This window comes from Marmota marmota, unplaced genomic scaffold, assembly GCF_001458135.2.
Source record: "Marmota marmota marmota unplaced genomic scaffold, marMar, whole genome shotgun sequence".
NCBI classification, from domain to species: Eukaryota; Metazoa; Chordata; class Mammalia; order Rodentia; family Sciuridae; genus Marmota; species Marmota marmota.
In genome coordinates this window covers 12,734,337-12,748,668 of record NW_025999968.1, presented here as the reverse complement: position 1 = coordinate 12,748,668, position 14,332 = coordinate 12,734,337, and the positions used below count along the sequence as shown (strand labels likewise).

The window sequence follows — 14,332 nt, the reverse complement described above, 5'->3', positions numbered from 1 at the left end:
TGTCGATATTGGCGATTTTGCTCCCCTCGCCACCACCACACAGGTACGTGGCAACGTGTGGGGACGTTTGGATTGTCAGTATTGGGGAAGGAGGGGATGCTGGTAGCATTTAGTAGGTATAGCCCAAGGATGCCGCTAGACATTGCTTATTTGCTACACAACATGCCCCCTCCACACGCTCCAAAAACCTTCTTGCCCCAAATGCCAACAGCCCGGTGGTCGAGAAACCCTGAGGTAGGAAACCCCTTACTCTCAGGGTATACACACTGAGCTATTAGGCTGAATCACACGTAATTGTCTTTCGTATAGCTCAAACATGGGCAGGATTTAAGGGTAAAGGATTACAATGCTCACAACTCTCCAAATCCTGCAAAGGGCCTTCCACCCTCGAGCGCCCAGGGAGCGGCGCGCTCTTCCCACTCGCGAGCAGGGAAACCGCAAACCTGCGCGGGGGCGGAGCCTATGAGGGGTGGGACGAGGCGTAGCCTGCGTGGGGCGGGGCGGGGGCGTAGCCCGCGAGGGGAGGGGCGCGTTGTCTCTGTGAAAGCATTGGGCGGGGCTTCATCCCAAGTTACCTACAGTCCCGCACTCCCTTCGGAACCTGCTAGTGATTACGACCGAAAGCGGAAAAGAAATCCCGGTGGAGGCTCCGTTGGCTTCTCCAGGAATGATAAAGATGCCTTCCCGGTGGGAAGATCGGAACCCTCCCTTGCAATCTGTTGAAGGCCATGGTGAGCATCCTTATCCTTTTGGACAGACCAGGAAGGGCCCGGCCATCCCCACTTCCAGGCTGGACTCCTCAGAGGTGCAGTTTGACACTCTCTGAAGCGGATTCTAAGTTCCGAGTCGGCCGAGCCTGGGCAGTACTACACCGCGCGGTACAAGTGCAGCCTGGCACACTCGTTCCACACCCGGCTCCTCGCCAGCAAGCCCATTCCCAGGTAAGAATTTTAAGCACTTTAAGAAATTTTTCTAAATAGACTCTCTAATTAAGGGATTGACACACTTATTCTGTAAGGAGCCAAATAGCAAATATTTTAGGATTTGGAGACCAGAAGCTGCCTCTGTCACAGATTCGTCTTTGTCAGTTTTAGCAAGCTTGTAAAATGAGAGGGAAAAAAAAGGAAAAAAAAAAAAAAAACACTCAGCAGACAGTGATTAGAGGCTAGTCATGCACTGCCTGGCTCAGAGGCTGAGAACTCAGTGAGTTCCCCACCACTGCTGGTCTGACTTGCTCGCCTTAACGACCTGGGTTCTGTGAGGATTATGCGCCCCCCGCCCCCCACATTGTGCTTGGGCATCACCCCTAGGCTTAGTTCACCATCTCTTAAATCCTACACTTGTGCTCTGCCTTTTCTCCTGGAGGCAGATGGTGAGTTCCTGGTATTCATCAAGGCCACCAGGAACCCCTGCTCCACCACCCGCCCCCTGCAGTGTGCATGAACTACACACACACAAACACACACTGGCAGCCAGATCATTCTTTGCTCTGAAGTGACAGTTACTTCTCATCTAAGAGCAAAAACCAAAGCCCCTACATTTCGAATAAACTTGTTTAGTGGAAAACGAATTCAAGAAATCTCAAACTACTTATTTTAATAGCTTTTTTCCCCTAGTAAAAAATTTAATATATGTCCACTATGGTAATTTAGAAAATAATGAAAAGAATATAGACAAAAATTCTCCACAAACCTAATCCATATAAAATAACTTAAAATATTTATGTATTCTTTTAGTCCTTTTTTTCATCACAGACTGATAGGAAACTTACAGAACAGCTAGACTTTTTTTTAATCTTAAACTTTTGTTTAAGTACAACATAGAAAAAAGTGCACAAATTGTAAATATAGTTCAGTAAGCTTTAAAACTAATACAAACATACCCTGGCAATCACAATCTAGATCAAGAAATAAACTGTTAGAAGCATCCTTTGTGCCCTTGTCCAGTCACAGAGTTCTCCCCAAATATACGCATTACCTTATCCTTAGATATATGGGTAAGTTTTGTTATGTTCTTGAATTTTACATGAAATTATTTATTCAATAAGTATTCTATAGTGTTTGGTTTCTTTCACTCCATGTTATATTTGAGTTTGTGCATGTTTAATATAACAGCTCTTTTTAAATTTTTTAATTGTTTATATGCTAATATGGTATTTAGTTGTATGAATATGCAGAATTTATCCTCTATATATCTGTTGTTTTCTTAATGACTTTATTATAATAGAATTCACATGCCATACAATTAATACATTTGAAGTATAGAATTCAGTATGGTTTTTTTAGTATATTCACAGATGAATGTAACCATTACCCACACTCAAATTTTAGAAAATGTTTATCACCTGAAATGAGCACTAGGGCATATTAAAGTCACATAGAATGTGGGAAAATATCTCATTAGATGGAACTGTCCTTAGCATAACTGTCAATTTAGCATAAATGCTGTCTACTAAAGACCAGTAGTACCATCCCAATCTAATGTCAAAATGTCTTCACAGTTTTTCAGAACATCCCCACAGGGAACAATATGGGCCTGCATGCATTGAGAATCTTTGTCACATGATCTGCCACTGTTTCCTATGCTTATGTCTCAAACCATACAGATCTCTCTCCAACTCAGGGATTTGGGGATTGCTTTTACTTCTTATAGAATGTTCCTCCCCTAAATATTCTGTACTGACTCTTTTCCTCAGGTCTTTGTTCAAATGTCATTATCTCTGTTAGACCTATATATTCAATAAGCAAGCAAAAAGCTTGCACATTCTCTCCCATATACATTATTTTGCTGGTGCTGCCAGAGCTAATGGACTGATTGACTTAAACAACAAAGTTGTATTTTCTCAGTTGTGGAGACTGAAGTCCATGATCAAGGTGTTGGTAGGTTTGGTTTCTCCTGAGGCTTCTTGCCTTGACTTGTAGTTGGCCACCTGTAGTTATATCCTCCTGTGGTTTTTCTTCTGTGTTTATAGCAAATTTCCTCTTGTAAGGACACTAGTTAGATTAGGTTAGAGCCCCACCTTAAGCCCCCATTCTAACTTAATTACCACCTTAAAATCCTTATGTGCAAATATACTTACATTATAAGAAACATGAATTTTGTGGAAAGAATATGATTCAGTCATACTATCATCCATAGTTTATTTTTACCTATACCCCTTATTTTAAGTGCAATGTTTTAATTATTTAATTTGTTTATTGTCTCACCTTCTGTTCTACTAAAATATACTTTCCATAAGGGAGGGATTTTAATCAATTTTCTTCTCTGTAGTGTCTCCAATGAGTAAGAAATTGTAATTTTACTCAAAGCTAACATATGGACAACCTTAAATTTACTCCTAATAACTCTGTATCTCTCAGGGCATTTTTTAGACCTATTAGAAGTCCAGTAAGGCATGCTTTTTTAAGTTATGTTTGAGTTTCTTAGCAAAGAGGATTAGAATCGTAAAAGATCCAGCTTTATACCAAGGAGTATAAGAAATGTAATAGGTTTGTTTCCAAAGCAACAAAAAGGTTTACCTGATAAGTTGACTGAGGGTTCTTCCATAATACATATGAGTATTCAAGTTGCTGAGGACCCTTTCACACAGAAAAATGCTTAGAGCCATCATCAAAGAAATCCGCCTATTATAAGCTAGTTTTTAACCACCTTTTTTTTTTTTCTTTACGTGGTCAGGCTCAAGAAGTATGATGAGCTTTCAAAAAGAAAAAGAGATGGAAATCACCAACTATGCTGCCTACTGAATGAATATTTCTTTGTAGCATGTGCAGAGTCAAGGAAAATTATATTCCTGCATTGTATAATCTACCAACAGTCTACTTTCCTACTGTTTCAATCTAGGATATTCTTTAAAAAGCAGAGCCTGAGACATAGGTAAAGACATTCTGTTTGGAATTTGATCCCAGGGAGAAGGAGTGAAAGAGAAATGAAGAGGGAAAAATGGAAAAGATCAAAGCAAAACAAGGTAGTATTTTCAAGTGGTACACTACTGTTAATGGTTACATAATACATAACCTTCTCAAGAATCTTTGTTTCAGAGCTATATTCCTGAGGGATGAAAGGGAGAAATATTTTTATGTCAGCAGCCATCTCCTTTGTGTTGACAGCTGCAGTGAGTCCCCATCACAAGGTGCCTCTCTGGTATAGGACATCACACCTTGCTGCAACAGAGAAGCTTTGGGACAGGAGGCTTGATTCTTCGTGCATGCTTGACATATGGCACTGTCAGCATGAAGCAGGGTAAAACTTCCTAGACTATTCACCAGAGCTGCAGCTGGAATCAGGTTAAAAGACTTGAGAGTACAGAAGAGGCATTTTATAAGCCTGCATAACACACGGTTAGACCTGTCTAAATTGGTTTCCTCCCTTTTTACTATAATCATAATATCCAGAACAAGTTGATAGAAGGGTTAAATAGGAAGGTTATATGTTTATACCAGTTTTAACCTCAAGTTTAACCTCAAGTTTATAAGAAAGAGAAAGTGACAGTGGAACTTGGAAAACTGAAAATGATTCTACTTGAAAAATTTTGACCATTGGAAAGAGATATTAGATACTGTCTAAACTTCTGTCATATCAGAAATAGTCATGAATTGTTTCGAGAAAAATGAAGAATAAAATTAACCATTTCATGTATCTCCATGAGCTTTATAAATCAATGTTATTAACTTTTCACAGGATACTACTTTCTACAGTCATACAACACTAGTATTACAAAGCTTACAACTAATGAAAAGAAACAGGCAGAAACATAAGAAGAAAAATAATTGGGATCACATATAGGGTTGTCATTAATGTTGGTTGGATTCTGGGGAACTGCATGATTTCGCTTGGCTTTCTTCTGTGAGTATTATCTACTTTTATTTCCTTTGGAATTTTCATTAATAGAGTGTAGTATTTGAGTTATTCAACTCAATATGTGTCGAGCTCCTGTTTATTAGCACTTTAAACATGCGAATAAGACGTAGAGCATTACATCCCAAAACATTAGAATTTCTGTTTTTTTTTTTTTTTTTTAAGGTATACTTTAGAATATTTATTTACCAACACTGACCATAGGCTGGATCACAAGTCTCAACAAACTTCAAAAGATTGAATCATACTTAGTATGAATTAAACCAGAAATTTATTACATAAAGATAACAAAAAAAATTCCAGATGTTTGTAAGTTAGGAGCATAAGCCTAGTTACCAATGGGTCAAACAGTAAATCACAACAGAATTTAGAAAATATTTCAAAATGAGTTCTAATGAAAAAACACCATCAAAACCAAATTCTATGAAAGCAAATGCTTACAGCTCTAAATTCACACATAAGAAATTGTATAAAAATCTTGACTATTGCTGTTTCAAAAAGCCAGAGCAGTGGGGGGCAAGTGAAGGGAGAGAAGTAGACAGACATTGGACACCTGGTAGCAAAGGACTGATAATTCAGAGAACAACACAAGGCAAAACCTACAGTGGCTTTGATTTTCTGCCGATGAGCACTCTGGAGCAATTCAGGAGAAGGAACATAAGCAGAGCATTCTTGCTGAGTTGAGAAAAAGATGAGTTGAAACTGGAATGGTTTGAATTTTCAGGGTAGGGATTAAGTGAAGCGGAAGGTATGCAGAGAAAAAACTGCACAAAACATACATAGAGATCCTCTTGTGCCCATTGCTGAACATTAAGCCTAACCATACTCAAAGTTAACATTAGACTTGGAAACATTTAATTTCCATCTAGTTATAGTGGAGAGTCCTCCCTGAGAACTCCAGGGATTTGCCAAAGATCCCTAAAAGGTTACACATAATATAGATAGGGCTAACTGTTTTGAATAAAAACTGCCCCCTCCCCCCAAGAGCAAGTTGAATATTATAAAACCAATCTTCAAGTAACCACCTGCCTGAACAAAATCCAGATTTGTTAGTTGTAGTCCTGCAAGAAGCACATATAAAGATAGAATTTAATTTCTAAAAGATTTGTTTGGGGAAATTCCTCTGAGGGTTGAAATGGAGAAGAATCCAGAAGAGGTAGAATCTTCAGACCACATAACTTGTCTGACCTCTGTGAAGGTGCAAGGTTTAACTTTATGTGTGTCAACATTATTGGGTCACAGTATTAGTATGCCAAGATATCTGGTTAAACATTATTTCTGGGGTGTCCATGAGGGCGTTTCTGGAAAAGAATGGTATTTGAACACATTGAGTAAACAGACTAATCCCAGGTATGGGCAGGTATCATCCTATCTGCTGAGGGCCCGAATAAAACAAAAAGATGAAGGAAACATTTTTTCTTTGCCTGACTATAGGGTGGGACTCCATCTTCTGCTCTTGGGCTGGGACTGACAGCCTCAGTGCTCCTGGCTCTCAGGTCTTTAGAGGGCAGATCATGGCACTTAGCCTCCAAGATTACAAGAGCCAGTTCTTTATGATAAATATCTATATTAGTGGGTGAATGATTGGATAGATACGGACAGATCCTATTGTTTGTTTTTCTGGAGAACCCTGGCTACTATAGAAGGAAAAGGGAGGAAGGACCATTAAATAGTGGGACATTATGCTGCAGCACAATTACAGTTTCAGGTCAGCTAATGAAAAACTCTAAAGCCAAAGTTTCTCATTGGAGAACTATTTTAGGGATAAGCCTGCATTAATATACCTGCTTTCTTAGTCATTGTTCTGATGTAGCCTTGGCAAGAAAATATCAGTGGGTTCAGAGAGCAGTAGGTGGGACACTCTTTCATATAAGCTCCCCTTAGCAAGAGATCTGACTGGTAAATTTTCATGACTCAGTTTATTCCTTATTCTGTACATCTTCATTTGGGCCTGGCTGCCACTAAGATGACTAGACACCAATGTCAACTTGAACCCTAGGCCAAATAATCCTAGGAATGTTTGGATATTCTCTTTTGCCAGTGTTAACATAGTCACTCTAGTAAATGACCATGAATTCATATGGGGAAGAACTTGAGGATTCATCACTATACCCCTCCTACACACACACACACACACACCATTTCTAACCAGGTCTTTTCCTTTTCCTTGTAGGAAACTAGTACCTCTTCCATTTGTGGATTCTTTATCTGAAAATTCCCTCAGGTTTTGGAACTGAACAAGGAATCATGATATTTCATTGGGGTAGTATCCTCAAACTCTTCCTTTTCCATATTCACCTTATTTGGTTATAGATATTTGGTTATAAATATTAAGCAACATCCTTGTTACTTGCTTGTGTGTTCTGCCTGTAGGGGTGATACCTTCAATTAATCATCTCACAAACATGCTGTGAGTCAAGCCCACTTAACTACCCCTCCAATTTCATTAGTTGTTAGATGAATTATGGCCTCTTTGCTTGTGGTATTAAGTTCCAGTCTTTGGGGACCTCTATTACTTCAGTGTCCATTACCCCTGAATGATATTAATAAGCCAAGCTCTGACTGCCTCATCATCAGCCCTGTCTAAAAAGAAGAGCCATCCACTTATCTTAATGATACTGGACCTTCACACAGGTACATTGTTGGTGGTCTTAGTGAATTGTGTCTTCTGGGACCCCCCCTTGGAACAAAATCTTGTGTGTTTTCTAGCCTCATATTATCCATTTCAGGATGACTATTTCTCTCAGCCTCATTATTCCTTATCCTGCCCTTTACCAGATCAGTGTGGACATTTCAGTGTTGACCATCTCTACTTTTAGGCTGCATTAGTGGATTTGCCCTATCCCCTGGGGTTCTTTCTAGGATGCTATCTTAATCCATTGGTGTGGCTACAACAAATTATCTGAGACTAGGTAATTGATAAAGAACAGAAATTGATTTCTCCTATTTCAGGAGGTTAGAAATTCAAGGTCAAAGTACCAGTGTTCAGAGGGGCAAACTCTGTGTCCTCACATGACAGAAGGGTTAGAAGGGCAAAGGGGACATAGCTAGTTCTCTATAGCCCTTTGAATGGTTATGGTCCCATTCATGAGGGTTCCAACCTCATGGCTTAATCAACTCCTAAGCACACCACTTCTTAATACTATCACATTGGCAGTAGAGTTTTGACAGTGAATTTTGAGGGGCATTCAAGGCTACCACAGATTTGAAAATACTATGTCCTGATAAAGTTCCTCTAAATAAACAAATGCTTGGTTTCCTAGTCTTGTTCTGGCCCCTTAGTTAAAGGAATGTTAAAATTCATTTCTCCACCAACTTCATGCTGATTTTAACTATAATTATCTTCCTAGCAGCTAGGAAAGAATAAAGGCAACTTAGGAGCACACGCCTACCTATTGCCTTGCTGAGAATGGGCCTTTCTGGCATCTTCCATGAGAGGAGGAACATAACATTCCACAAAGTGCTGCCCAGACACATGACTTCATTGGTAAGCTCTTCCCACATTTAAGCAGGAAAAAATATCAAGCTTAATGATTTTTAAACCTAATAAGAAAACATAAAACACTTCTCAGCTTATTATAGAAGACAAGCATAACTTTGATACCCAAATCTGACAGACACATTGCAAAAAAGAAAATTGTAAATGGAACCAATGTGCAAGGATTGGCAAATGAGACTCTAAAGCTCACAAGAATAATGGATTTTATTCATTATAAGGTTACACTCATCTTAAGATTATGTAAGTCATGCAGCACACTCAAAGCAGACAGAGGTCTTGAATAGTGTCCTGGACTCCAAGATGGTTCCTTCTTGAATTGGATAAACTTTTTAGCCAAAATGTAGTGATATGAGCCTCATGACCATTCTTAATATACAGCATGTTAGGTTAGGATGTTTATCTTTCTCATATCCAGGTGTTAATGTAACTTATACAATATTTTCTTGAGAACCATGTTTTGTAAGTTTATAGAGTTTGGTTTTCTTTTTCACAATCAGTCATATATCAGGGATATCCTGTGAAAATGATTTATAGATAAAATTTTACCTCCTAGTAATTAATATTACATTATTTGAATGAAATATATTATCAATATGTGTACAAGAAGATTCACCTACATTGCCTACTTTTTTTCTTTCCTGAAACATCTCCCAAGATGTCTCTCAGAGAGAAATTAATCAGAGGCTAGCTGATTAACTCTTTTTCTACTCAGAAGCCAATAAAGATCACAAATCTTGATGCTCAGATATTAAACAAAATATTATCAAATGAAATATGCAATAAAGAGACTAATACATCATGAATCTGGTTCAACATTTGAAAATTAATTCCCATATAACAGAATAAATAAGAAAAAAAAATATAATAACATCAGTAGATGCAGAGAAAACCAATAAGTCAACAATCATTAACAATACAAATTATCAGCAAACTAGAAACGGAAAGGAAGCTTTCTAACCTGATTAGGTTAATAATCTATCAAAAATCTACAGATAGCCAGGCACAGAGGCACATGCCTATAATCAGAGCAACATAGTAGGCTGTCAGGAGAATCACAAGTTTGAAGCTAACCTGGACAATTTAGCAAGACTGTGTCTCAAAATACAAGTGCCTGGGGGTATGGCTCAGTGGTAAAAGCACCTATGGGTGCATTCCCAATACCACAAAAATAAAGGTAAAATAAGTAATCTTCCCCCCAACCTCACATTGAGATTTAAGATGAATATGTTCACTTTTAGCAACTCCGTTCTGCATTTCACTTTATTTCCTAGCCAGGCAAAGAAGAAGTGGGATAAGAGAAAAAGCAGGAATTAATATTGGGAAAGAAATAATGAAATGTATCACTGACTACATGATTGTGAATGTAGAAACTCCAAAATATTCTCCAAACCATAAGAATGATTGTATAAATTTAGCAAGGTCAAAATATGATGTTATTGCACATCCTTACATTGGATCAACTGAACAAATTCAAATATTTAATATTTGCAATAGTATCAAAAGCCACAAATACCTAAGAGTAAACATTGTAAGATTTACGGGTTTTCTTCTTTTTTTATCTTTTATTGATTTAATGTTTTTAAAATACATGACAGCAGTGGAATGTATTACAATTCTTATTACACATATAGAGCACAGTTTTTTGTATCTCTGTATATGTTTGTGTCAATTTATGCCTTTTTACATGTATTTTGGGTTTTTTTGCAATACAATTCTTAATAAAAATATACCACAATTTTTCTTATCTATGTATATAAAGTATGTTGACACCCAATTCAAGTCTTCATATATGTACTTTGTATAATGATGTCCATCACATTCCAACAAACCCAGAAAACATTAGTGAGACATTAAAGAAGATTAAAATAAATAGAAGTACAAACAATGGATGGAAGACTTAATAGTTCAAGATCAATGTCTTAAATTTACTTCTGTATTTGTAGACAGAGTGAATGTAATCCAAATCAAAATCCCAGGTGACTTTTTTTAAAAGGAAATCTATAACTCAATATAAAATGCATATGGAAATAGAACCTACAATTGCCAAGTCAGTCTTGTATAAGAACAATAGGGCTTACTAACACCAGATATCAAGACCCATCACAAAGCTTCAGAAATTGAGACCATCTGGTCTTGGTACAATGGTATGATAATAGACTACTGGAATAAAAGAGAGTAATAAAACTGGGCATTTTTTAAATCTAGAGTCAAAGAATGCTTTGTTCCTTTCTTCAGTACCTATCCCCTGCCCAAGCTCACTTCCCCACTCAAACTAAATTGTAAGCAGAATGTTTGGGGAAAAAGAAACCACAAAAGAGCCACCAAAAGAAATATGCAAAAGAAAAGTTAGTTATTGGCTTTTTAGTTTCAAGGACCAAAATCACAGCATTCAAAATCAGAGTTGGATGAATATTTGTCTAGCGAATTTTCTCCAGGCCATACTCCTCCAAACTCACTCAGAGGAGGAAAAAAAAAAAAAAAAATCTCAGCACTAAGTGAGAAAAATGTAAATTCCAGTTGGAAAGAATACAGGAAACTTGATTACTGTTGAAAGTTCCTGACAAGGAGTTCAATATTGAAAAATAGAATGTAAAAGAAACCCCAGAGAAAATGTGCATTATCTAAGAATGGAGAGACTCATGCCCTTGCTCCTGTCTGATTAGTGAAAGTGGCTTTGACACTGTGGCAGTGGATACTGAGGTTAAAACACCTGCATTGAGTGCCCTGGGACATGGATCCTATACTGCCTCTTAGTCACCATGGGGTAGGGAGAGGGAGGTCAAGAAAATTATTTTCTTGGTATAGTTAAGAACATAAAGAAATTATCGTAACAGCTGACAGACCCAAGAGACTCTTGGCAAAGATGCAGTGTGAACCCTTTGTAGGGGTCCTGGAATGCATCACATGCCAGCACAGAGGGAGATATGATTGAATTCCAGAAAGGACCCTGTTCATATCAGTTGATGCCAAACATTGATAGATGCCAACCAAGAATCAGATGCCGTGACATCGCCTTGTTTCCTGAATCTTAGGTGCAACTCTGAGTAGAAGAGGAGAACTACGTTCTGAAAGTTTATATGCCCACCCCCACTAAATTCATATGTTGAAATTCTGAGCCCCAAAGTGACAGTATTAGAAGGTGAGCCCTTTCAGAGATTTGTACAGTTGCCTGAGGTGGTTTCTTTTATAACTACACAAATTCACCACTTCTACAATGGGAGAACACAGTTGTTCTTGAACATTAAGTGAGCTTACAGACACAGAATCTGCTAGCATTTTGATCCAAATTTTCCAGGCTCCAAAAGTATGAGAAATAAATTTCTGTTATTTATAATCTATCCAGTATACAGATTTTGTTATAATATTTTCAAGAAACTAAGAGAAAGAGAAAATATCGTATTAATTTATTTTAAAGTGTAATGACTACATTTATCTGGAAACTATCTAAGATTAAGGATCAGGGAGTACATGTGTGTTTCCCACTAGATAGAATGAGAACTTAAGAAATAAATTCAATTATGGAAAAATAAAGCCAGTTTTCCTACACCTGAGTATTTGACTTACAAGTCAACTTATGGCAACACCAAAGTTTCAGGCAGGAACGATAGACCACTGTTGAAGGGCAGGTGAGCCAGGAGCAAACCATATATATGCAGTTCTTTTTACACAGCCTTTAAGGTACTATACAATTGTGGAGATATTTATCAAATTATGGAAAATTAGAAAGTTTCTTCACTGCCAAATTCTCAGTTATTCACATGTGAATGTTTTGTGCACCTTTTCCAAAGACATGTTGTAATCTGTCCCATGTGGTAGTGTTATAAAGAGTGGCACTTCAAAGAGGTATTTGCTCCCCATTTGCTAGGTGAACTGTTAGCAAGCAAGGTACAGCTGTCAAGCCTTTTCCAGAATTGCCTCAGTTGCAGAGAATCACTTTATCTAAGATCACACTCCTTTTGAGGGGGGTCCATATCCAGTGATTGATCTCTGCAAGAATAATAAAGTTGTCTTCTTGCTCAGTGTTTTCCTCTGAAGGCCATTCTAACTCCAGAGCTTCCTGTGATGTGTGGCATTGTTACTGGACCTGCATTACAACCTAGATTCTCACTCCACCAAATCCTGCCTCTTCTCTTGTCTACAAGTTTTACCCAAAGGGCACTTTTTTCACTTTCATTACTGCAGATTGAGCTCAGGACCTTGTGCATGTTAGACAAGTATTCTGCCACTGAACTATACCACTAGCCCTAAAAGGCATTTTTAATAAACATCCTGCAGTTAAACTATATGTATCTCAGAGTTCTGTCTGAGAGCCCCAATTTCCTGATGCTGTTTGCCCACAAAAGCTTTTTCTCATTAACTACTCAACAAGCATAGCATTTAAGAAACATATTCTGGCTGCAACAAAGTGCAGATACGAGAACTGGGCTAAGTCTTTATGTGGAGAATGGACTCATAAATTCCTTTGAAATTTGAAACTAACCCAATTTTGAGATGTGACTCTTCAGTGCTCATGGTACCTTACCTATTGAGGTAGATTGAGAAGAATTAAATATGATCTGTGCAAATTCTTTTTCTGAAAAAATGTTTAAATCTCTTAAGTGATCAGTGGTTGTTGAATGAAAGGCATTATTTTCTGTCTAACAAAATATTTTGCATTTCACTGCTGCCTTTGAAAATGTAGTAGAAAAAGAAAAGGGAAAATATGATGAAAGCCTTTGAAAATTTGTTTCCAAGAAATAAAAACTGTGCAGTAGGAATCCCACAAAACTAAAAAAAAAATTAAAAATCCTCAAAACTGAGAGATCTATCCAAAAAAGTCCCGTGGATTGTAATATACGTAGCTTACAAAAATATTTGTACTTGACAAGCCAATAGCAACTAATCATTTCAAGATGTGACTCTTATTACAACAACAACCAAAAAAACCTGTATTGAATATTTTTACAAGTGTTTCAAATAATCATATTTGTATTTTGATGTTGCATTAAAACAAGGAGCTGGCTTGAAAGACTTAACACCAAATGATCAGAGACAATGAGCTACCAGACTGCCTGATCAGCACAGAGCAATTTTCAAATGAGATGAGCTGCAGGAAGTCTCTACAAATTTGGCTTGGGGAAGAGTTGGCTTCAGCTCACTTGTTCACTTGAATAAGCTACTGTCTATGGCTCACAAGGGTCCCGTTCTTAATGAGGTGATACATAGCAGCAACACACTGTGAATCCAAATAGCAGATGGCAATGCTGTGGAGTAGGCTGGCAGTTTGATGTCTAGCCACCAACTGGCAGCAATCATTATTGAACTGATTCATGTGCCCAGGGAAAATCTTTATAAAAGTCTCAGCAAATGTCAGCAGCAAGAAGCAAATGATCTGTTATTCCTATCTACTCCAGATACTACTTATATTTTTAAAAATATGATTCCCCAGGGATATCTACATGAAGAAATGGCATGATATGTGAACTGGAAGTCCCATTCCTTTACAATATACTCATATATCTTGAAACACTGTAGCTGTGACTTCTTTATACAGTGAATAGCTTTTACTTGAAGGAAATAACCACAGCATTTACCCTATGGACTTGTGGCAAATATTCAGTGAGAAGCAAGCACTCCCAGATTCTTTAAATAAAGTTTCTGTGCAAATGTTCTCATGGATATAATAAAGCAGTGATGTAAATTGTTCATGGTCCATCCACTTGAGGCAGGTAGCTAGTCCCTGGGTGAAAAGCTTTTATAATCACACTTGGTTAGAAAATCAGATTAACAGAACCACTAGCTTTAGAAAACTGTTCTCATGTAGGAACCTTTCCACAGGTAAAGAAATCTTGGAGGTGTTCATTTTAAAAGTTCCATCTTTGCAAATCAAAACTGCTAAGTAAATAGGATTTTTTTTCTTTTCAAATGTTGAAAAGATTTGTTATTTGTAATCAAGAAATTAATTTCAATGTCTCTATATATTAATTAAGAAGCTTGGGC

At 37.6% G+C, this 14,332-nt stretch overlaps 1 long non-coding RNA gene across 2 annotated transcripts in view; it reads left to right on the top strand.

The window, feature by feature from the left end:
• The first annotated feature begins 536 nt into the window (after window positions 1-536).
• The window catches only part of LOC125616900, a 33,665-nt gene continuing 19,869 nt past the window's right edge, over window positions 537-14,332 (top strand). The window contains exons 1-2 of one of the 2 annotated variants that reach the window (XR_007347678.1): window positions 537-941; window positions 3,676-8,341. This is a non-coding gene — a long non-coding RNA (uncharacterized LOC125616900). Of the gene's footprint in view, window positions 942-3,675; window positions 13,115-14,332 lie in introns of those variants that run through there. The other variant, XR_007347677.1, reaches the window with a different exon arrangement.